Source organism: Leucopleurus acutus (assembly GCF_964270905.1).
Source record: "Leucopleurus acutus genome assembly, chromosome: 4".
NCBI classification, from domain to species: domain Eukaryota; kingdom Metazoa; phylum Chordata; class Mammalia; order Artiodactyla; family Delphinidae; genus Leucopleurus; species Leucopleurus acutus.
In genome coordinates, this window is record NC_139146.1 from 37,247,664 (window position 1) to 37,269,705 (window position 22,042).

Genomic DNA, 22,042 nt, shown 5'->3' on the forward strand with positions numbered 1-22,042 from the left:
CGTACCGCCAAAAAATAAAAATAAAAAAAAATTAAAATTAAAAAAATTTTTGTTAAGCCAACTTTGGGGTCCACTTGTCATCTCTGATTTCTTCTTTTTAGATACCAATTGGACCTAATTCTAAAGTGCTTTTTTTCTTTCCTTGTTATTTATTCCATTTATTTGAGAAAACCTCTCTTCCTTTGTCTGTTTTGGAATGATTTCTAGGGAATTGATAGACCTATAAATATTATGATTGTTTTCTATTTTTTCATAGAAATGTCCCCATACAATATACCTGTCATTTCCATTTCTATTAAAACACAAACACAACACCCCCCCCAAACCTCCCCTTACAAACTACAGGACGAAGCGGGAACACAGCAGGATGTACAATTAGCTTTAAATCACTGTAAATACCTCCTAATTCTCTTAGCTTCAGGCCCAAGATGCTCTCTGCAAGGGGAGATGTCTCAGAGCTCAGGGGCATGCAAAATGCCCCCCTAAAAGCCACTCCAGGATCCCAGGCAGCGACCTCATTAACCCACCTGCTTGGTAAAGAGCAAAAGCAGAGGTTGCACATTGGTGAAACTGAAACTCCATATTGACAATTGAACGTGCTTTCATAACATGGTGGAGACTGGGCGGTGCGTAGGTGCGGGGAGTTTAATCTCTGCTGAAAAGATTCAGTGAAGAAATTTCAGTGAGACTGGGGGCCACGGGTAGGAAGCAGGGCGGTGACTTAGAACTAATAGTAGCTAAGGCAGAGAAAGACAGATCCTCCGATATCTACCTTTTTATTCTGTGGTATTGTAAACAAATGTGGGTGTAGCTCCCAGGAAGTCAGAACTGCAAATAATAGGATGGATGAATGGGTAGGTGGGTGGGTATACAGGTGAGAGAGCGGGTAGAACAATGAACAGGTGGATGGGTGGATGAGTAGGTGAGTGGTTATGGGGATGAGTGGATAGGTGGGTGAATAGAATAAGCCTTTTCCCACTTCTATATGTAATTTCATTACAGCATCCCCCCTTCTACATTCACAGGTCTTTTATTTTTAAAATTACCATCAATCACTAAATATAATAAAATAGGCACTCTATACCCACTGCTAGTGGACATGTAAATGGGTACAACTTTTCCGAATGGTAAAGCTTATCGAGAATATTTAAAAGATTGGTGCACAACAATGTTTACAGCAGTATTACTCATAGTGGCCAAGAGGTGGAAACAGCCCAAATGACCAATGGAGAAGCAAAATGTGGTCTATACATACAACTGAATATTCAGCCTTAAAAGGAACGGAAATGCTTTTTGAAAACAATTTTTAATAGTTCAGCTAAAAACGTAAGAATATTGATCAGACTTGCTATCAAACTAATGCTGGCCGTTGGTCCTCCCCGTGTGAACACAGCTGGCAGAGAACTGTTTTCCCAGGAATGGCCCTGGATTGAAAGTGCTTCACCCACATGCCCTTTTAATTTCTCATTGGTGGCCAAGGACATCGTTTTTGGTTTCATTTTGTTTTGTTTTTCTGGCTGTATTGAGGTACACTTGACAGATAAAATTGTACATATTTAAAGTGATGATTTGATACGTATACGTTTCAATTTAACAAATCTACCACTTCACGTGGTTACTTTGTGTGTGTGTGTGTGTGTGTGTGTGTGTGTGTGTGTGTATATATAGACATGTATATGTGTGTATATATATGTATATATATACATATATATACACACATATATATACATATATATATACACACACATATATATACCATATTTTCTTTATCCATTCATCCATCGACAGACACTTCAGTTGTTTCCACATCTTGGCTACCGTAAATAATGCTGCAATGAACGTGGGAGTACAGATATCTCATAATCACTGATTTTGTTTCAAATATAGATCTAGAAGTGGGATTGTCGTATCATATGGTAGTTCTATTTTTAATTTTTTTGAGTAACCTCCATACTGTTTTCTATAACGGCTTTACCAATTTACATTCCCACCAACAGTGTACAAAGACTCTCTTTTCTCCACATAAAAGGAAGGAAATTCTGGTACATGCTACCACATGGATGAACCTTGAGGACATTATGCTAAGGGAATTAAGCCAGCACAAAAGGACAAACACTGCATGTTCTAATTATATGAGGTATACCTAGATAGCCAAATCCATAGAGACAGAAAGTAGAACGGTGGTCGCCAGGAGTGGAGGAGGGGTAATGGGAGTCAGTGTTTAATGGATACAGAGTTTCTGTTTGGGAAGATGGAAAAAGTTCTCAGTGCTGGTGATGGTTGCACAGCAATGTGAATGTAGGGCTGCTGAACACTTAAAAAAGTTAAAATGCCAACTTTTATGTTATATGTATTTTACCACAATTAAAAAAGAAAAAGATTGGCGCTCTCTGACCCCTTATAAAACTACTTAGAGCAATCGAGCCTTAGGAAATATATTAAAATGCAGGCAAAGAATTATGTACAGTTATGCTCATCACCCAACTGTTTACTGTAAACCATCTAAATGTCCAAAAATGAGGACTGATGGAGAAATGATGGTACATCTACACTACAGATTATCATGCATACGTTAAAAATGAGATTTATAAAATTGTTTTAAAGAAATGGATAACATGTAAGATCATTTTACAGTATAAAAACAGAACACAAAATGGTGTTTGCAAATTATTAATAAGCTCACGAAGAAAAGAAGTAGCTAGAGAGACTACTATAAAGAAATTGGCCAAAACATTACTTCCAGCCGTCTGAGTAGTGGGATAATGGATAGGAGTTTTTTGGCTTTATATATTTTTATGTTCTCTCCAAATTTCCTACAGTATGCACGTGTTCTTTTGACGGTGGTGGGTGGAGTTAGGTAATTGGATCGGAGCAAGAAGTATAGGTAATCTGCTCTCTCCTTGAGCAAAATAATTTTCAAATTTACTTGGTGGTGAGGAAACTTGGTCTCAACTGGCATCAGGATGATGTGTGCAGAGAAACACCTTAGCTGCAACCAGAAAGGAGGCTTCCAAAAGTGCCCGCGGGGAACCAGAGTCCCCAGTGGAAGATGAGGTGGGCGTGGCAACGACGAGGGATGGGCGTGGCCTGCAAGGAGGACGGGTGTGGTCAGGGCAGGACTCCTGGCAGAGATGCTTTATTGTGCGCTCTTAGGCAGTCTTCAGAGAGTGAAAAATACAGATTCCTTTCTACGGTGAACAAGCCAGGCCGGATATTCAAAGAAAGCCGAAGGAAAGGGCTCAGAGAGGAGGCAGAGCCAAGCAAAAGCGTTTCAGAACTAAATAAATTACTGATATAACCAATGAGGCTTTTTATGCTGTAGAGATGGGGTTAGAATGGAGAACAGTTGTTTCCGAGACTTTTTTAAATGAGAGAAACAGACGCAAACATTCTGGCCATGAAAGTTGTCCATGAGTTATTATTAATATTACTCATTATTTCTGCAAATATTTATTGAGGACCTACTATGTCGGCACTGGTCCAGGCATCAGCGAACAAAACAGACGAAATTCCTGCTCTCCTGGAGCTTACATTCTAGTGGGAACAAATGACAGTAAACATAATAAACAGGTCCAAAAGAAGCTGTGCACCTACTGTGTGCCAGGCGCCATCCCCATGCTGGAAATGAGGAAACTCAGATGCCTGTCTGCTCCTGCTACACTACATCTCCCTGCCTGCCAGTAAGGTCCTCACTGCAGCCAGAGCAGTATTCAAGTGATAAAGAAAGAGCTGGACACTTGGAATATTGCCCATAGCCTAACCCAGCGACAGCACATGGCAGGCACACAGTAAACCTTTGCTGCACAAATCAACGCATTGAAAGGTAAATGAGTGAACGCATAACCAGTCAATTAATGACCACATTCACCTGGCAGGTGGAAGGATGAGGTTTCTAGAAAAAGAATTGTGCCAGGAAAGAGGAGCTCGCTAGTATGAGGACCCACTGTGTGCCTGGCACTCTGTCCATGTAAGATCCAGTCACCGACCCTGACCACTGAGTCAAGGCAAAAGGTTGCGCGCCACCGTCCTACACGGGCGGCCGGCCGGGGGCCAGGGCTCATGCCCAGGCCTGTCTGCCTTTCCACTCCCCTTCTCGAGGCATCCCTGTGAAACTCCTGAACTGCTAAGCTCTTGAAAGCACCAGTGTCTTTGCCCCAAGCCACTGAACCCTGGAGAATTTCCCCAGGGATCCAGATGGGTTTGCAGCGATGGTGGCTAAAGGTGGTGCCTCAGACTGGCCCTTTGCGCATCTTTATCTAACAACGGGAGGTTCCTGCTAATTGGGTTGGTTTGTGGGTGTTCCACCTGATCTTACAAATTGCCGTCAATAAATTCAGATCCTGATGCAGTCCTGGAAGCTGAGTAGGTTTAAATCTCATCTTGGTTGGGAGTAGATAAGAGCAGCCTCAGGTCCTCTGGAGGGGCTGGAAGGGAGCCCAGCAGGCCCCCGACCCACCCCCACCCATAAGCAGCCCGCCCTCTCCCGGCTCAGCTGACAGCAGGTATTTATGCTCCGGGACCTGGAGACGCTGTTCTTATAATGACCTAATGGCTGGTGATCCGATGCTGCTTGGAGGAGGTCATAAATTAAGCCTGGAATTCTCAGGATAAACATCTTCAGGATTTATTCTTGTAGCTGCTCTCACGAGGCACATTTTTTTCTGGAGCCAGGGTGTTGGGAGAAGCCCACACAGCCCCTCCTCAAAACTCACCAGAGAGAAAGGCTCCCTCTCGAATGGATGGAAACTTCTGCTCTGGGAGGGCAACCGCATTGCGGAGGCAGGGCTTAGGAAGCCTGCATGCATGGAGTATCCCCTTTGTCCAACTCCCCGGCAAAGGCTATTATTCAGCGAGCTTCCGCTTCAGGACTTAGCTCTAGCCATGCCCGGTGCGGTGCAAGGAACATGGTCTTGGGAGCTGGAGGTGGGCTTGGAAGCCAGCTGGGGCATACAGAGCCGCTTCCTCACCTCTCTGAGCCTCAGGGTCTTCATTCATAAGATGAGAAATTAGCCCACTCACGTGTGGGCTTTGTATTAGACGGCCTGGGCCACCTAACAAACTACCAGACCGAGCAACGTAAACCACAGAAACTTATGTTCTCAGAGTTCTGGAGGCTGGAAGTCCAAGATCAAGGTGTCAGTAGGGTTGGTCTCTTCTGAGGCCTCTCTCCTTGGCGTGTAGAAAGTATCTTCTTCCTGTGTCCTCCCAGGGTCGTCCCTCTGTGCATGTCTGTATCCTACTCTTCTTTTCATATAAGGACACCAGTCCTAGTGGATCAGGGCCACTCTAGTGACCTCATTTGACCTCAGTTAGCTCTTTAAAGACTTTAAAGCTAGAACACCAGCATTTCAGATCTCTCCCAATATCAAATAGTATCAACCCTTGAGAGTGGTGGTATTGGTGTGGTTAACACAGAGAATCCTGATAAATAGTTTACTGGGGAAAAAAAAAAAGCCACAAAACCGCAGGTGGGAAGCAGTATACTAAGTGGTTAAATGTTGGGATTCTGGAAGCGGGTTGCAGGGTTTGAACCCCAACGCTGCTGCTTGTTGTGTAACCTCAGGCAGACTTCGTGCTGTGAAGTTTCATACGTATGATCTCATTCTTGCTTTAGAAAGGTGGACGTATGTACATCCCTGTGCATAGAACAAAAGGTAAGGAAGGATGCTCGCCAAACCACAGAGGCAGGCATCTGGGGTGGAGGATAGCAAGGAATATGCTGCCCTCGGGCCTCCTCTCTGCTATGGATTCCAGAGCCTTGGAAGCCCAGATACACCCCACCCCCAACTCCACAGCTGATCCTCTGCAAACAGATAAGCAGACTCCATTCTCCCGATGCTTCCAGGGAGGAGTGGTCAGTAAACTGCTCATTTACAGCAACTTTGCCAGCTACGAGGTCCCTAAGATCCCCAGCAGAACTTTTTCAGATGCCCTGAGGCTGTAGGATAATACTGGTGATTAGGTTCCCAGGCCCTGACATGAAGCAGCCCAGTGCAGGAGGCAAGAGGTGGCCTCAATCGAGGCCCCACGAGCATCAGATAAGGACCTGGTGAGAGGGAAGGCAGCCCTCCCGACAGCCCTCCTCACTGACCACACCCAGAGCAGGAACCAGCAAACAGCACCCTCATCCCACCAGAATTTGACTTCTAGGAGAAAGTGGGAAATTGACAGGAGGATAAGCTCATAAGAACTGATTTTCTGTGTCTGGACCTCAGGACCCAGACAAACACGTTCCCTGGAAGACATCTCAGACAGGAGACATAGATCCTGGTGTGTGGCTCAGGCAGGGTTTCCAAAAACATGCAAGTTATGGGCTGAATTGTGTCCCCCAAAAAATTCATATGTGGATGTCCTCACCCTCAATACCTCAATATGTGACAATATTTGAAGATGGGGTGTTTAAAGAAGCATTCAAGGTTAAATGACGTCACTAGGGTGGGCCCTGATCCAATATGACTTGTGTCTGTATAATAGACCGTTATGACACAGACACGCACAGAGGGCAGACCACGTGAGGACACAGGGAGAAGAAGCCGTCTATACAAGGAGAGGGGCCTCAGAAGAAATCAGCCCTGCCGACACCTTGATCTTGGACTTCCAGCCCCTGGAACTGTGAGAGAATAAACTTCTGTTGTTTAAGCCACTCATATAGTGGTTAATTTTTAAAAATTGGGAGATTTCAAGCAGAAATCCAAATTTCTATTTTCTCTTTAAAAACTGTGAGTCGAGGGGCTTCCCTGGTGGCGCAGTGGTTGAGAGTCCGCCTGCCGATGCAGGGGACACGGGTTCGTGCCCCGGTCCGGGAAGATCCCACATGCCGCGGAGCGGCTGGGCCCGTGAGCCATGGCCGCTGAGCCTGCGCGTCCAGAGCCTGTGCTCCGCAACGGCAGAGGCCACAACAGTGAGAGGCCCGCGTACAGCTAAAAAAACAAACAAACAAAAAAAAACTGTGAGTCGTGGCCTCCGTGGGCTCATTCCCTCCTGGCTAAAGCTGGAGGTAGCTGTTCACTTCGGAGAGGCATCAGCTCCACCTGGCCTCACTCCCGGACCCTTGTTTTCTGGCCCCAGTTGGCATTTGTGTCTTCAGTTCCTGAATTCAAATCTGCTAATCCCAGACACAGCCTTGGGACAGAGATGTTATTAAACATAGAGGCCCACGGCAGTTTGGCTAGAAAGACATGGGATGTAAAGCCACCGTTTCCTACAGATCCAAGGGAATTGTTATCCTTGATGATAATAATTTCTCTTATTGTTGCTATTAACTGACCATTTGTTATATCCCCACCTGTGTTGTCTTATTTAATGCTCACAACAACCCAACGAAAGCTGAATATTATCCCCATTTTACAGATGAGGAAACTGAGGCCCAGACCCAATAAGTGACTTGCCCAGAGTCACACAACTATGAAGTGGGAGGACAGTCATTCAAGGTCATTTCTGCTTGACTTTTCCACCATGTTCTCATTTGTAAAGAAGAGGTGCCTTCTATCTAAGGAAGTGGTCTGGGTGGGAGGAAGAGACCAGAGGCAGGAGTCAGGAGCCCTCATCTCAGGGAAGCCCCAGCTTGAAGTTAACACAGGTGCTCACAAGGTACTCGCTGCCCTGCACCCCATCTCCCCGTAAGTGCACACTACTATGACCTTGGGCTTCCCCTTACATGTCGATTAGGAGGATCAGATACAATCAGATATTTCCAAAAGGAAATGCCTTTCCAGAGGGAAAAGCTTACTAGGGAAGGAGACGTAATTCTACAGCCCCCAAACAAGCAAACCAAAATCAAAAGGAAAAACAAGCTTTTAATGTTAGTTTTTAATACAAAAAATCTGGGAATGTTCAGACGCTTTACGTTGGGGTTTCTGTCTCCACATCACAAGCCAGGCTCCCACCTTCCTCAGGATGTCATCAACTATATGCAAATATATGCAAATATATGCAAACTCTAGCCCAAGGGGTGGGGGAGGGGCAGAATACCAGAGCCCCAGTGTGACCCAGGTGTGCGCCTCTCTGAGCCTCAGCTTCCTCATCTGTAAAATGGAGCTAGGGGCTTGTGTCTCGCCTGCTGGGAGGAGATTCCTTCTAATTCTGCAAGCTCTGAGGTCCATTCTGAGCCAAGATGCTGTGCTTTTCCTGAGGATTCAAAGGGCCACAAGAGGGGGGGTCATTGGAAGCTCTTGGGTGACCAGGTGCTGGATACAGCATCCACTCCTGGTCAATGAGCAGGGTTCCCACAAGGAATAGAGAGCACCTTCCTTGCCTTTCTAAGAGGGAGGGTCACTCCATGGTCTGGAGGATACCTGTCTCATGTTCATTCAGACCCAGCATGAGCTCTACCCCGACTGCCTTCCTAAAGTTCCCAGAACCTGCCACTGCTGGCTCACCCCTGATAATAAAGATGGAGACCACTAACTTTTGTTGAGCACTTACCAGACTGAACCCCCATTTTACAAATCAGGACACAGAAGAACAGCAAGATTAAGCAATGTGCCCAAGGTCACACAGCTGGTCAGAGTGAGGGCCAGGATTTGAACCCAGACACTCTGGCTCCAGCGTCTGCACTGGAGCTCTGACTATAGCGCTGCCTTCTGCCTCATCTGCCTAGGGACTCCGTAAGCTCACGTCCAAGCCCCATCTCCTCTCAGAAGCCTCTCCTGGCCACCTGCTAACCATGGCAAAATGGGACTCCACCCTCTTTGTGCCACTTCTGTAGTCCCCACGCATCCACGCCCACACACCAGGCACTTAATCCCTGAAGGCTGCTCACCCCCAACAAGCATGCAAGGTGGCCACTGTTAACTGCCATTTAACGATGGGGTCCTGAGGCTCAAGACATCTAAGTAACTTGACAAGGCTGCATTGCCGATCAGTGCTAAGGCGGGATTTGAACTCAGGTCCTCCTGACTCCAGAACTCCTGGGCGTCCACTGTTATATGCCGCCTGCCTTTCAAACCCAGCAGCCGTCACTTGTCACACTGACTTGCAGTTCTGCCTGGGGGGTGGGGCTCATGCCTGACACATCCCTGATGCCAGGAGCCAACCCCAGGCCTGGACGGAGCCAGCACTGAGGACCTGGGTACCAGATGCCTGTGGCAAGGGCGACAACCGGGAAGACGCCGAGCACCGGTCACACGGCTAATCCAGCTTCCTTTCTTCCTTCTGTCATTCATTCCATCGACAAACATTTATGAACGCCCACAATAGGCCAGGCACTGTTCTAGTCACTGGGGAAACAGTAGAGAACAAAACAGAAATGTTCCTGCCCTCATGAAGCTTGTATTCTACCGGGCAGTCAGACACCAAAAAAAAAAAAAAAAAAAAAGACAGCAGTGTCAGCGGGATGGTCTTGAGTTCTGTGAAGAGAAAGAAAGCAGCGGGGGTGATAGATACAGGCGTGGGGCTCACTGTTTCATATCAGGTGGTCAGGAAAGGCCTCTGGTTAGAGTGTGTCTGAGCAGAGACTTGAAAGAAGTGAGAGGTCAGGGGAAATGGGGAATTCCAGGCAGAGAACAGCAGTCCTAAAGGCTGAGTGAAAGAAGCATTTAAAGATGGAGCAAATGCTGGCTGCTGAAGGATGGAGACGAGGCCAGAGCCGATTCCCAGTGATGCCCAGTGGTGCAGGGGAAAGAGAAGGCCACAGGAACGAGGTCTAGAAGATGCTGCACCCTGACAAAGTGAGGAGGTTCCTTCACCCAGGGGCCTTTGGGGGCTTTGATGGGCCACTGCACCTTCTGAAGGCCCAGGTGTGGGAGAGCACACACGGTGCCCCCAAGTGTATCTGACCCCAAAAAGCATCTGCAGGATAAACATTCCTCGGAAAACATATTGGAATTATGGAGAGTGATTTTCTGCAGGGGCTGTTTTCTGAGCTGGAAGGGAATATGTGGCCTCAACCCCTCGAGATGTGATCCTGGGAAAACAGACCCCATCCTCAGGTAGGTGCATCCCCCTGCCTTCCCCAGCCGCTGCCCTGAGAGGCAGTGAGGTGGGAAAAAATGCCTGTGGGAATGAGGGCAAGTGCCTCAGCCTCCCCAAGCCTCAACTTAATAGCACTTCCTGCACTGGAGTTGTGGGAGAATTAAATGACTCAACTTGTGGGGAAACTATCAGGTCAACCGTAAAGCGCTGAATAATTATGAGTCATCGTCACTCTGAGTCACCATCATGTCTCTTAACAACAGTTTAAGATATTAACTTTCCCAAAGAACACTTGCATGTCGACGGGGAACTTCTTGAAAGGCAAAACCTGAGTCAAAAGAGTGGCAGTAAGGACGAAAATATTGCTCCGCCCCCAAAGGCAAAAATAGTAATAAATAATAAAAATGGCAAAAAAGTGACCCTTCATTTACCACTCATCTTTGCCTGGTGCTTTACCGCTATAAGCACTGACCCTATGGGGTAGACATTAGCATCTTTATTTTACAGATGGGGAAAATAAGCCTCAGAGAGGTTAAGTAACCTGTCCAAGGACACACAGCAGGAGAGGATGCCACTGGAAAGTAATTTATTCACTCATTCATTTACGAAATACCTGTTCCTGCTTCCTCTGGCCTGTTCTCTGGTGTTTCTCTGGTGTTTCCGGCACTGAGCTTTGAAAATGAGGACTTCAAAAGGAGAGGAAGAAGGGTGTTTCAGAGCAAGGGACTGCCTTGCTGCAGGGGAGAAACTGCAGCCCAGGTGCTTCGAATCTGTCCTCTGTTCTCAAGCAGGTTCGTTGCTAGTGCCTTGGCAGTGAGGGGTCCCCTTGCAAGGATAGGCTCCTTTTTTTCATGGATGAAAGAACGAGCACTGGACCAGGGTACGGGCTCCAGGTCTGCCACCTTGGGCAACATGACCTTGGGAAAATCGTTCTGAGTCTCAGTTTCCCCAGAGGGGGCATTTTTTGGACAGTGATTTTCAAAGTGTGGTCCCTAACCTGGCAGCATCAGCCTCACCTGGGAGATAATCAGAAACAAACTCTCACCCCCGACCTGTGGAATCAGTAACCCTGAGGGTGGGGTCAGCAAACTGTGTCTTAACAAACCCTCCAGGGATGCTGATGCCTGGGAGAGGTCTGCTACCCCAAGCGTGGCCCTGGGGACGGCCACACTGGCATCACTGGGGAGCGTGGTAGAAATGCAGAGTCTCAGGCCCCAGCTCAGGCCTACAGAATCAGAATCTTCCTTTCCACAAGATCCTCAAGGGGTTGCCTGCATATTGACTCTTGCAAAGCGAAGTCTGATAACTGGGTGACACCCGGATTCTGAGTGACACCTCCTGGCAGCTGTAAAGCCCTATCAGGCACTCTTGGGAAAATCACCCAACCTTTTATTTCTCCTTCTGTGAAAACTCCCAGGCAGGAGGGAGGCCCTTTGGGTTCAATCAGGGCTCTGAGTCCCTTTGATCCGTTCCAATCTCTGATAAGAACTGGGGCGAGGGGCACTGCGAGGAGCCCTCTGGCCATAAGGAGAAGGTGCTTTCCTGCAGGAGTCAGGAAACTGAACAGCAGCCTTCTGCCAGCTTGGCCAAGGAATGTTCCCTTACAGATCCTCTGGAATTGGGAAGAAACTCCGTGCAAATTCCACGGCCGTCCCAAGCCAGTGCGAAATCGCTAGAGCTGCCCAATGCGGTGTGGCCGGCTCAAAATTGAGTTCAAAACAATTACCAGCCCACATGTGTTTCCTATGAACGGTGCAAGTGTTAAAACGGATTTAATTTTCTTTTGTAAATAAAGAGGGCCATCCAGACCAGCCAGTTTATCTCCCTGGGAGAGATGAAAGTGTTTCATCTGCCAGTAGCCTCTGCCCGCTGCAGAGGTGGGGGGCAGCTATCTGGACCCCATGTGTTCTCTATCTTGTAATCCAAAGTCATCTTTCCCATGTAGGACTGTTTGGGCACCATGGGGTCTTGGCTGGAAGTCTTATTTTTAGTTATCTAAAATGGTACTCCCTTTCTTTTCTTTTTTTTCTTTTTTTTTTTTTTTTTGGTTCTTAAACATATTAGTGATTCATAAACAGTAAAATTAGTCTGCTAGGGGCTAGTGGAGGTATTCATCCTGGTGGCGCCTGCTTTCCTGAGTTAGTAGTTAAAATAAATCATTGCTGTCACAGTGGAATTCAGGCCTAAAAATCACCTGTAGGAATCCCCACCCCCTCCCCGTCCCACCTCCCCAGGCCCCCAGAGCATCAAGGATCAAAGTTATCTCCCCCACTCCAGCTGATGGGGTGAAGGAGGGGAGGTGGACGAGGCACAGGAGGAAAACCCCAGAAGTTATACCAAACCAGGAAATTAATGTCTCAGCTCTATTGTCGAAGCTGGAAGCACAAAAGTATGAGGCCAATTTATGATATTAGTGTTTCTAAAGTGGAATATGATTAACCACTTTATTATGTAAAGTTATGTTTCCACTTAACCTCCTTGCGCTGGCATCCAGAACTTGGGGGCGGGGTTTCTTTTTAATTGCAAATTTAATAAATTCCAACATACCCAAACTTCCTGACTTCCACTGTCCACCGCTGGTATCTCTAGAAACTTCAATAGTGGGAGATAACTCATCCAGTCTGCTGCCTACCTTCTCTGCCGATGCCCTAATCCGGGATCAGGCAATAAGCTTTCATCTTCGGAGCACTTAAGTTAATTACACGGAGGCCGGCGGAGGCCCCGGAGCCGGTTCTGCGCACAGCCCTCCCGAAGCCAAACATCATAGGATCCAGATGCAAACCCTTGGCAACTTAAGCCCAACAAATTTCCTTTGTCAAGAAATGCAAACAGCCAAACATTGCCGCGTAGGCTACTTCAGTGAGTGGGCCTCCTTCTGGGACGCTGGGCCTGTGGGGCGGAGGCCGGGAGTGCAGACCAGAAACCATTAAAAAAAAGCGCGCGTGGTCAAGGGCCTAGCCGTTTCCCAGGCGGCTGGTGGGTTTGTTTTATTTTGGACGGGTTACCGATCAAAATGACTGGCTGCCTCCTTTAATCCAGCCCAAGGCGTTCTGATGATTTAGGAATCCATCCTAGGAGTGGGAATGCAGGGTCGGGGGGAGGGGATGCGTGGAGGCTGCGCCCACCCCACTGACCCCCTGCAGACTTCCTTCTAAGTTCACTTCCGCACTCCACTCTGGTTCCCTTCAATCTGTCCCAGTGTGCACAGTCCCTTTGCGTGGACCCTCTCCGTGGATATCCTGCCTCTGCTCTCTATCCCCCTGGGACCTGCACTGCTGGGCAATCTTCCTCCCTGACTCTGTGCTCCACGTGCCATCAGAGCAACATTTGTGGCCCTCTCCAGCCCCCTTCTCTGCAGGGCGGCTTGGACTGGGTGGTGAAGCTGCCAGATTCCCGGGGTGGCCAGAGGAAGCTCAATGAAGCAGCGTAACTGAGACAACGTTCATCAAGCCACAAAGCTGGAATTCGGACTCTGTCCACATGACTTTGGTGACTCAGAGCTCAGGTGGAGAGCAGAGGAGCGTGCTTCCTTAGCTTCCTGTTGTAGGTGAGATTGTGTTTCCCCGCCCTCCCCCCCGCCCAAATATAAGTTCAAGTCCTATCCCCCAGTGGCTGTGGATGCAACATTACCTGTTTATTACTTATTATTACTTGGAAATCGGGTCTTTGCAGATGTCATCCAGGTAAAACGAGAGCATACTGGTTCAGGTGGACCAGAATCTGATGGCTTGTATGCCTAGAAGAAGACAAAAATTTGGACACAGAGACACAGAGAGGAGAGAGACAGTCATGCGAAGACAGAGGCAGAAACTAGAGGGATGCCTGTAAGCAAGGATGGCCAGCAGCCGCCAGGAGCAGGAGACGCAGGACGAGCCTTCTCCTGAGCCTTCAGAGGGAAGATTTGAGACTTCCAGCCTCCAGAGCTGCGGAGAATAAATGTCTGTTGTTTTAAACCAGTTCATGGTACTTTGCTCCGAAGCCCCAGGAAACGGATACACGTCCTAAAACCTCAGCACTAACCACCTGTGTTTTCCCACCTGGACACAAGCATCTGAACCGGATGATGGGGCAGCGACTTCCACGGCTGTGCCTGTCCTCTTGGCTGGCACACAGCACTGAAGTCTGCAAATGCTCAGCTGACTTGTGGGCTACGGCCAAGCCCGGGGCCACCCTGCCAGCCTCGAGGATTCCATCCCTGGCTGCCCAGGCCCCCTCCTCTGTACCTCAGCTACGCTGGGGCTTTGCAGCTCCCTGACTGGTACTAGGACTGCCCAGCCGGCCCCCAGCCCTTCCCCCAGGCTGTCCTCCCTCCCGGGGCCCACCTTTCCTTTATCCCTGGCCAATTCACCCAGTTCTCAGGACACAACTCCGGAGTGCCTCATCCAGGCTCCAAGAGCGCTTCCCTGACTCCCATCCAGCCTGACTCGGGGCCTCCCTCTGTGACCCCAGAGCCCCTCACACAGCACCTGTCACCTTCTACGGTCATTGTCACTTGCCGGATTCACCACCGTGAGGCAGGAGTCACAGATGGCCCACCTCGAGTGCACACGCGGGCCCGCCATGCTCCGACGTGTGTGGAATGAAAAAGCAACCAATAAATAAGTGGGTGGATCCCGATGCCCTCCCCAGATGGGTCCTCCACACGAAACTCTACGTCCCCTCAAGGGTCATGCCCCCCCCATAGGAACAGAAATAGGAAGGGACACCCCAGCAGGACCTGCTGTCCCCTAGAAGGGCAAAGAGAAATAAAGAAAAAAACCCTCTGAATTCCCTAAATCGGCCCATTTAAGTCAGACCTGAAACACGCTGTCTGAACCCTTGCTTTTGGTGTGTTTGTGTAAGAGAATTGTATTTTGTCTGGCTGGAGAACATTTCCTCCCTTGACGGGTTTCCTAACCCACCTTATCAGCCTGTGTCTTTGCCCGCTTGCTTTCTCCTGAGGGAAGAGTGTTGCTGGCAAGGACGGAGAGCCAATCAATTCCCTGAAGGCCATTAGCTTGGAAGGACCCAGAGGGAACCCACCAGAGAACATCCTCACACTGATCCTGGGAAGAAAGTTCCAGAGGCAGCTCGGTGTTTCATTTATGGAAAAATATCTTTGAGCCCTGAATCAAGGAAGCCTCTTTCTAAAAGTTCAACAGCCAATAACTTAATATTTCTGCAGTGGCCACAACCCACCAGAAGGAGAGTTGGGACGGGCCACGTTCTCTTGTATAAAAGTCTCATCTTTACACCGCACTTCTTGCTGAGGCTCAGATATGCTGCTTTCCGTCGTCCCCTCAGCCAGAAACTCCGTTCCCCACGTGCCTTAGCCTAACAGCCACTCCTCCCTCAGCGCCGCAGCGATCAGTCTAAACGTCACGTGTCCTCAGGGAAGCCTTCAATCCCATCCAGCTCGGCCCCGCCCGCAGGCCCCATGTGTTTGGGGGTCCCTGGTGAGGTAACTGTCTCTGCCCCGGCCACACTGTACCCCAGCACCCAGCACCTGGCACAGAGGGGACTCTCAGTATCCGGAAAGATGAGCTGCAGCTGCCTCCCTGCAGCCCTGTTTTAGTGAAAGATACGAATCAGTGTAACCAGCCATTCAGGTTTGGCGGCTCTAACAGAGACCCAGAAAAACAGCAGTTTAACAAGATAGAGACCCATTTCTTGCTTATCAGGGATCCAAACTCCCTCTATCTTCTCCCTTTGCCTTAATAGGAAACTTCTACCTCATGACCAAAATGACACCTCAAGTTCCTGCCCTCGCATCCACACTCCAGCCAGTGAAATGAAAGGGGACCGAGGAAGGTAGGCGCCTGCATTTAAGGATGTGCCTCACTTCTGCTTGCATCCCACTGGCCAGAGCTTGACCACATGGCCACACCTGGCTGCAAGGGAGTCTGGGCAAGGAGGCACTGTCTGGGCAGTCCCATGCCCAGCGAAGAACTCAATTACTGTAGAAAAAGGACAGAATGGATATTAGGGGACAGTGGGCCTACTCTGCCTCCCCCTGGAATCATTCTGAGGCACTCTCACTCTCCTCTCTTCCCAAACATTTCTCTAACCCATCACCACTTCCTTGTCCTTTGATTTTTACCTCAAAAATGTCTTTTGATTCTGCCCCTGCCTCCCCTCACTACTGTGGCCTCAGGTCAGCCACCTTCATCCCTTAGCTGGAACCTGCAGTGGTCTCCTGCCATCTCTGGTCCTGCCACACTGCACCCCCATTTATCCGCCATATCTGCGTCCATTGGGTCCAACCCTATGGTGGCCCTTTACAAATAGCTATCAAAGGGGCAAATTCATAGAGCCTTTGACCGGCGATTCTGTATCTGAGAATTTACCCCACCACTGTCTTAGTCCGTTGGGGATGCTATAATAAATTACCATTGACTGGGTGACAGATAGGCAACAGGTGTTTTTCACAGTCCAAGATCAGGGTGCCAGCAGCTGAAACAGAGAGGCAGTCAGTGCAAGAAAGTTCAAGGGGGTTCTGGGTGTTAGGTGTGCTCAGTTAGTGAAAATGCAGCACACTACACACATGTGCACCTTTCAGTGTTTATTGTAATTAGTTTTCTAAAAATAAAATAAAACCTGCACATATAACATGCTTACAAGTGCTTGAAACCTAAGTATGGACCAGGAGAAGAGGAGGAAAAGGAAATGGAAATCACAGGGTAATGATGTCATGGATGCACTGTTTTCCTCTAACACCCTTTTATATCATTTATTTCCTCTTCCCTTCTTCAGTATTTAAGAAGAAACTAAGCTAGAGGCGGAGCAGGGAGGAACTGGCCACATCCTCTCCCACAGGGTAATGAGGGCAAAGATTCAGAGAAAGGAAATAATTTACCCAAGTTACATAGCAGGTAAGTGGAGTTGTCAGGATTCAGACCCAGGTCTGGAGGCAGTCCTGGGTTGGTGTGTGCTCCTCTAATCCACATCTAGCCCATTCCATCCAGCTCAGCCCATCACATGCTCCCCTATTCTGTGCAAGGCATATAGAGAAGGGGATGCAACTTCTGGAGGTCACACAAGGCTGCTCATTAAAGGATGCATCACCCACTCAGAGGGTACAGAGCCAGGAGCCTTCATGGGCTCCTCACCCGATGACAAATGTTTTTCATTCAGCAAATATTTTTTTAGCGTCTGTTCTAGGTGCTGTTGTAGGTGCTGGGGATGCAATATTGCCCTGCCCTCGGGAGGCTGTCATTCTAGTGGAGGGGGATGAACAGTGCACAGGGGAGCAAGGAAAACATGGTGCAAGGGAGACGGGCTCTAATGGGAAATGGAGCAGAGTCAGGAGGGATGAGTGGGGCTATGTCTATGTCTGATGGCCAGGGAAAGCTCCTCTGTAGCCGTGACCTGGAGCAGAGGCCACCATGGCGGAGAGCAACGTGGGTCTCTGGGAATGATCATTCCAGGCAGATAGATGAGCATGTGCAAAGGCCCTGAGGCAAGAATGGGTTTGGTGTGTTTGATGAAGAGCAAAGAAGCCAAAGCAGCCAGAGCAGAGCTGGAAAAGACAGGGGGCTGGGGTCTAAACCCATCACCCTGAGGTCATGGTCGGGATCCTGGATTTTATCCACACGAGATGTGAGCCATTGGGTTTCGAGCACAAAAGTGATAAGCGCTGAACATTGGCTGAAGGGGAATGTATTAGTCTCCTCGGGCTGCCATGACAAATTACCCCAAACTGGGTGGCTTTAAACAGCAGATATTCATCCTCTCCAGTTCTGAAGGCCAGGAGTCCAAAATCAAGATGTCGGCAAGATTGGTTCCCTCTGGAGGCTCCAGGGAGGATCCATTCCAGGCCTCTCTCCTGGCTTCTGGTGGTTTCCTGCAATCCTTGGCACCCCTTGGTTTGCAGATGCATCACTCCAATCTCAGCCACCATCTTCACATGGCCTTTCTGTGTATCTTCTCCCTTCCCTTCTTTTCTACGGATACTTGTCATTGGCTTTGGAGCCCATCTGGGTCATCCAGAATGATTTCATTTCAAGATCCTTCACTTGCTGCCCTTCTTTGCAAGTAAGGTCACATTCGCAGGTTCTGGGTAAACATATCTTTTGAGGGCAAGCGTTCAACCCACCGTGGGGTCCAGGGTGGACACAGGGAGACCGGTTCAGAGGCTACTGCTATCACTCAGTGAGTGATGATGGTGGCCTGGACCAGACAGGGGAAAGCTGAGACTCAGCAGGTTTAAGAGGTTATCAGGAGATGGAATCCAAAGGATGTCATGCATGACCAGGTACAGAGAATTGAGGAAGAGAGCACAGTTAAGGATGACTGTGAGGTTTTGGCTTAAACAACTAGGTGGATCATGATTAAAACAAAATAAACAAGACAACACAAAGAAAACTTTGTTTCATCCAATCCTATACCACACAACTTACCCTTCTCACACAACACTGTAAATCAACTATACACCAATGTAAAATAAAAGTTAAATTAAAAATTAAAAAGAAATAAACTTACCCTTCTCCCCAGAACCAATTACCCCAGTTCCCAAAAAGAGCACACCCAATCTCTTAAAGTCTGTCTGCTTCCCTGCAGACATTTTTTAAGGCTGCAGAGCCCCAGGAAACACAAGAAGACCTTCATGTGATTGCTAAGTAATTGCTTTTCAACTATAAAAGTAATTAAGAAACGGCACCAATTTCCCTAAGTGTAATGTAATTAAATCCACTGGCTTGGAAAATCATTTGCGATAAACTGAAACAGAGAAAGATGAGGGGAATTAGGGAAGTGTCTGACACGAGGGACAGAGTGTTCTCAGGGGCTTTTCCCCTGGAGGGGTGGCCTTGGCAGGTGCAGGAGGTGGCTGGCAAAGGAGGGGAGGGTAGAGGATGGGGAGGGCCAGATCCCAGGCTGGAGAGGCCCAGCTGGGGCAGGGTTACCTGCGGGGAGAGGGTGGAGTGGAGTGGAGCCCTTATCCCAGGAGGCCAAAGGCAGCTTCGACTTTGGTCAAGAAGGTGGCCAAGGAAGCAGGGTGAGTGATCGGGATTGAGGAATGAAGCTGGGCCACGAACAGAAGCAGGTGAAATCAGGGTCCAGTTGGGCCAAGAAACGCAGACAGGTCAAGACCAAGACTCTGGCCAAAAGGCAGGCCATCAAAGGTCTCTTCTTCAATGGTTCCAGCTGCAGGTACAGAGTCTCATGGCTGAAGGGAGCCAGGAAGACCAAACAGACAGATTTCCAGTATAGACTGCAGCTAGCACCTTTTGGGGCAGAGCGTGGTAGAGAAATAAGAAAGAAATTTTACATCAGGCGGAGAGCTCTGGGTTCAGATCCTGACTCACACACCTTGTTAGCTTGAGCACTTTGCTAAGCTCTCTGAGAACTGTTTCCTCTTCCATAAGAGCATAACAAGCGCATTGTTAGGGAAAGATGCACACAACGTGCTTTAGAAACTATCAAGGCCCATACAGATGTCCGCTGGGATTACTGAAAAAGGGCCATTCATCCTCTGACCCCTTTGTCCCATCTCTTCTCCCTCCCTGGGAACTCCCTCCAGCTGGGACTTCCTTCCGCTCCCTCTCCGCCTCAGCACCCCTCTCTCCTCTTGTTCCCTCCCCTTGACCAAGGCCCCTACTCTCTGCCCCTCAGTTTCCTCAAATATAATAAAAAGAAAGTTGAAGTCTCTCCCTCACAGGGTATTGTAAAGATTGAAAGAGCTAATGCATGAAAACATGCGAGGATTAAGCTGGGCCCAGACCTCTGTGAGCCTGCAGGAGATCGCAGCTATTATTATTATCACTAACAATCTAGAAAACAGTGAGCAAAAAGAAGAAACAAAAATCACCCCCAGATTCCCCCACCTAGCAGCAACTATCGTTAACATTTGGAGAATAACGTCGTTGGCTTTTTACTTTTTTTTTTTTTTTTTTGCTGTACGCGGGCCTCTCACTGCCGTGGCCTCTCCCGTTGCGGGGCACAGGCTCCGGACGCGCAGGCTCAGCGGCCATGGCTCACGGGCCCAGCCGCTCCACGGCATGTGGGATCTTCCCAGACTGGGACATGAACCGTGTCCCCTGCATCGGCAGGCCATCATTGGCTTTTTAAAAAAGAAATGCATAGGGCTTCCCTGGTGGCGCAGTGGTTGAAAGTCCGCCTGCCAATGCAGGGCACGCGGGTTCGTGCCCCAGTCCGGGAGAATCCCATATGCCGCGGAGTGGCTGGGCCCGTGAGCCATGGCCGCTGAGCCTGTGCGTCCAGAGACAGTGCTCCGCAACGGGAGAGGCCACGGCGGTGAAAGGCCCACGTACCGCAAAAAAAAAAATTCATAGAGTTAATTTTTTTAATTTTCAGGAACTGATCAGATTCTTACACAGTTTGGGGGACCTATTTTTGTCATATAACAACCTATCATAAGCAACTTTATGTTATCTCACTTTCTTGTACATTGTTATCCTAATGGACGTCAAGCTATCTGTAGCATTATCACACCATTGTTTAATCAACTAGCTGTTCCATGGACCGTTGCAAAAATCTGTCTCCATAACTCCTTTCCAACCAATTCCCATGCCCCATTTCTGGTGCAGGCTCACCTCTCTCCACGTCTTCCTACAGATCTCCATGAAGTAAGATACAGTTCCAAACACCTCACTCTTCTACTCAGACACCTTCAGTGGTGCTCCAGTGCTTAACAACTGAAATTGTATCTTCTCCCCCTGGCGCTGTCTCCAAAATGTTGCTCCAACCCTGTTAGCTCCTAAAACCCCCTGTCATACTCCACACACCGCCCCAAGGACACTCCTCACTCTTGCTGTTCCCAGCACCCTTAAGGAACTTCTTCCCCCATCCCCACATCTTGGTCCTACCCATCTTTCAAAACCCAACCCAGTTCATTTTCTTCCTCAAAATATTTTGTGCTGCCCATTGTATCACTCAGGATCAGATTCAGCTGGGAAGAAACAAGACTCAATATAACAGTGACCTAAACAAGGTAAAAGCTCATTCCCTCTTGCATGAGAATGACCTGAGGTAGATGATCCAGGAACTAGTATGGTAGTTCTTCAATCATCTGGCATCCAGACTTCTTCTGGCACTCCTCTGCCATTCCTGGGATGAATACTCATCCTCATGGTCTAATATGGTTGCTAGAGCTCCAGACATTGCATCCACATTCCTGAGAGAAGAGTTTTAAAGGAGATGGGAAGAAGAATGTATGCTCTCTCTTTCAGGAGGCTTTCCAGAAATACCACACAGGACTTCCGTTTGCACCTTATTAGCCAGAACTTGGTCACCCAGGTGCAAAAGAGGCTGGGGAATGTAGTAATGTGCCCATTATTAAGAAAGAAGGGAGAACGGGTACTGAGAGAGAGCCCAGCATCCCACAACTAGCAATAAGAGCCCCTTCCTCTGAGCTCGCAATACATCTCCCATAACACTGGGCTCCTACTCCAGGAGGCAGCAGGGGCTAAGGAAAGACAGAGGCTTTGGAATCCAACAGACCTGGGTTTATTTAGATCCTGGCCAGCTGCTTTCTAGCTAGACAATTTAGGAAAGTTACTTAAACTTTCTCAGTCTCTGTGTCTTAAAAAAAAAAAAGAAGAAGAAGCAGTTGTGGGGTCATAACATAGTCTTATGTGTATAAAGCACCCAGGAAAGTGTCGTGGAAGAGCCCAATAAATAACCATTGGCTGCCACACCCTTTCGCATTATGTCATCTACACCCATGTATTCCATCTCCTACAAGACTGTGAGGGTGGTCGAGCCCAGGCACCTGGCACATGGTAAGGGTTATCAGTAATATTTGCTGCATTCAATTGACCCCGGTTGGCCTATCCCTTCTCCTGGGCTCGTTCTGACCCTGCCTTAGCCATTGAACTTGTGGCCAGTGGGATGCTGGGCATGAAGCTGACTCAGCAGGTTTGGGATGGAGCCTGGTTACCTAAATTTTTCATCCCCCCAGGGTTGAGAATCACGGGTCCAGACATAAAGCCCCTTCCACCTCTGACTCTATAAGCTCTTACAGAATACAGAGCAGGCAGCGAGTGTTCAGTAAGTGTCAGCTCCTATCACCATGGTGGTTGCATTTGCTCTACTACTGCTGCTGAGTTATAAACAAACCCTAAACCGTAGCAGCATCAAACAACCATTTTGTTATACTCATGGTTCTGTGGGTCAGGAACTTGGGCAGGCT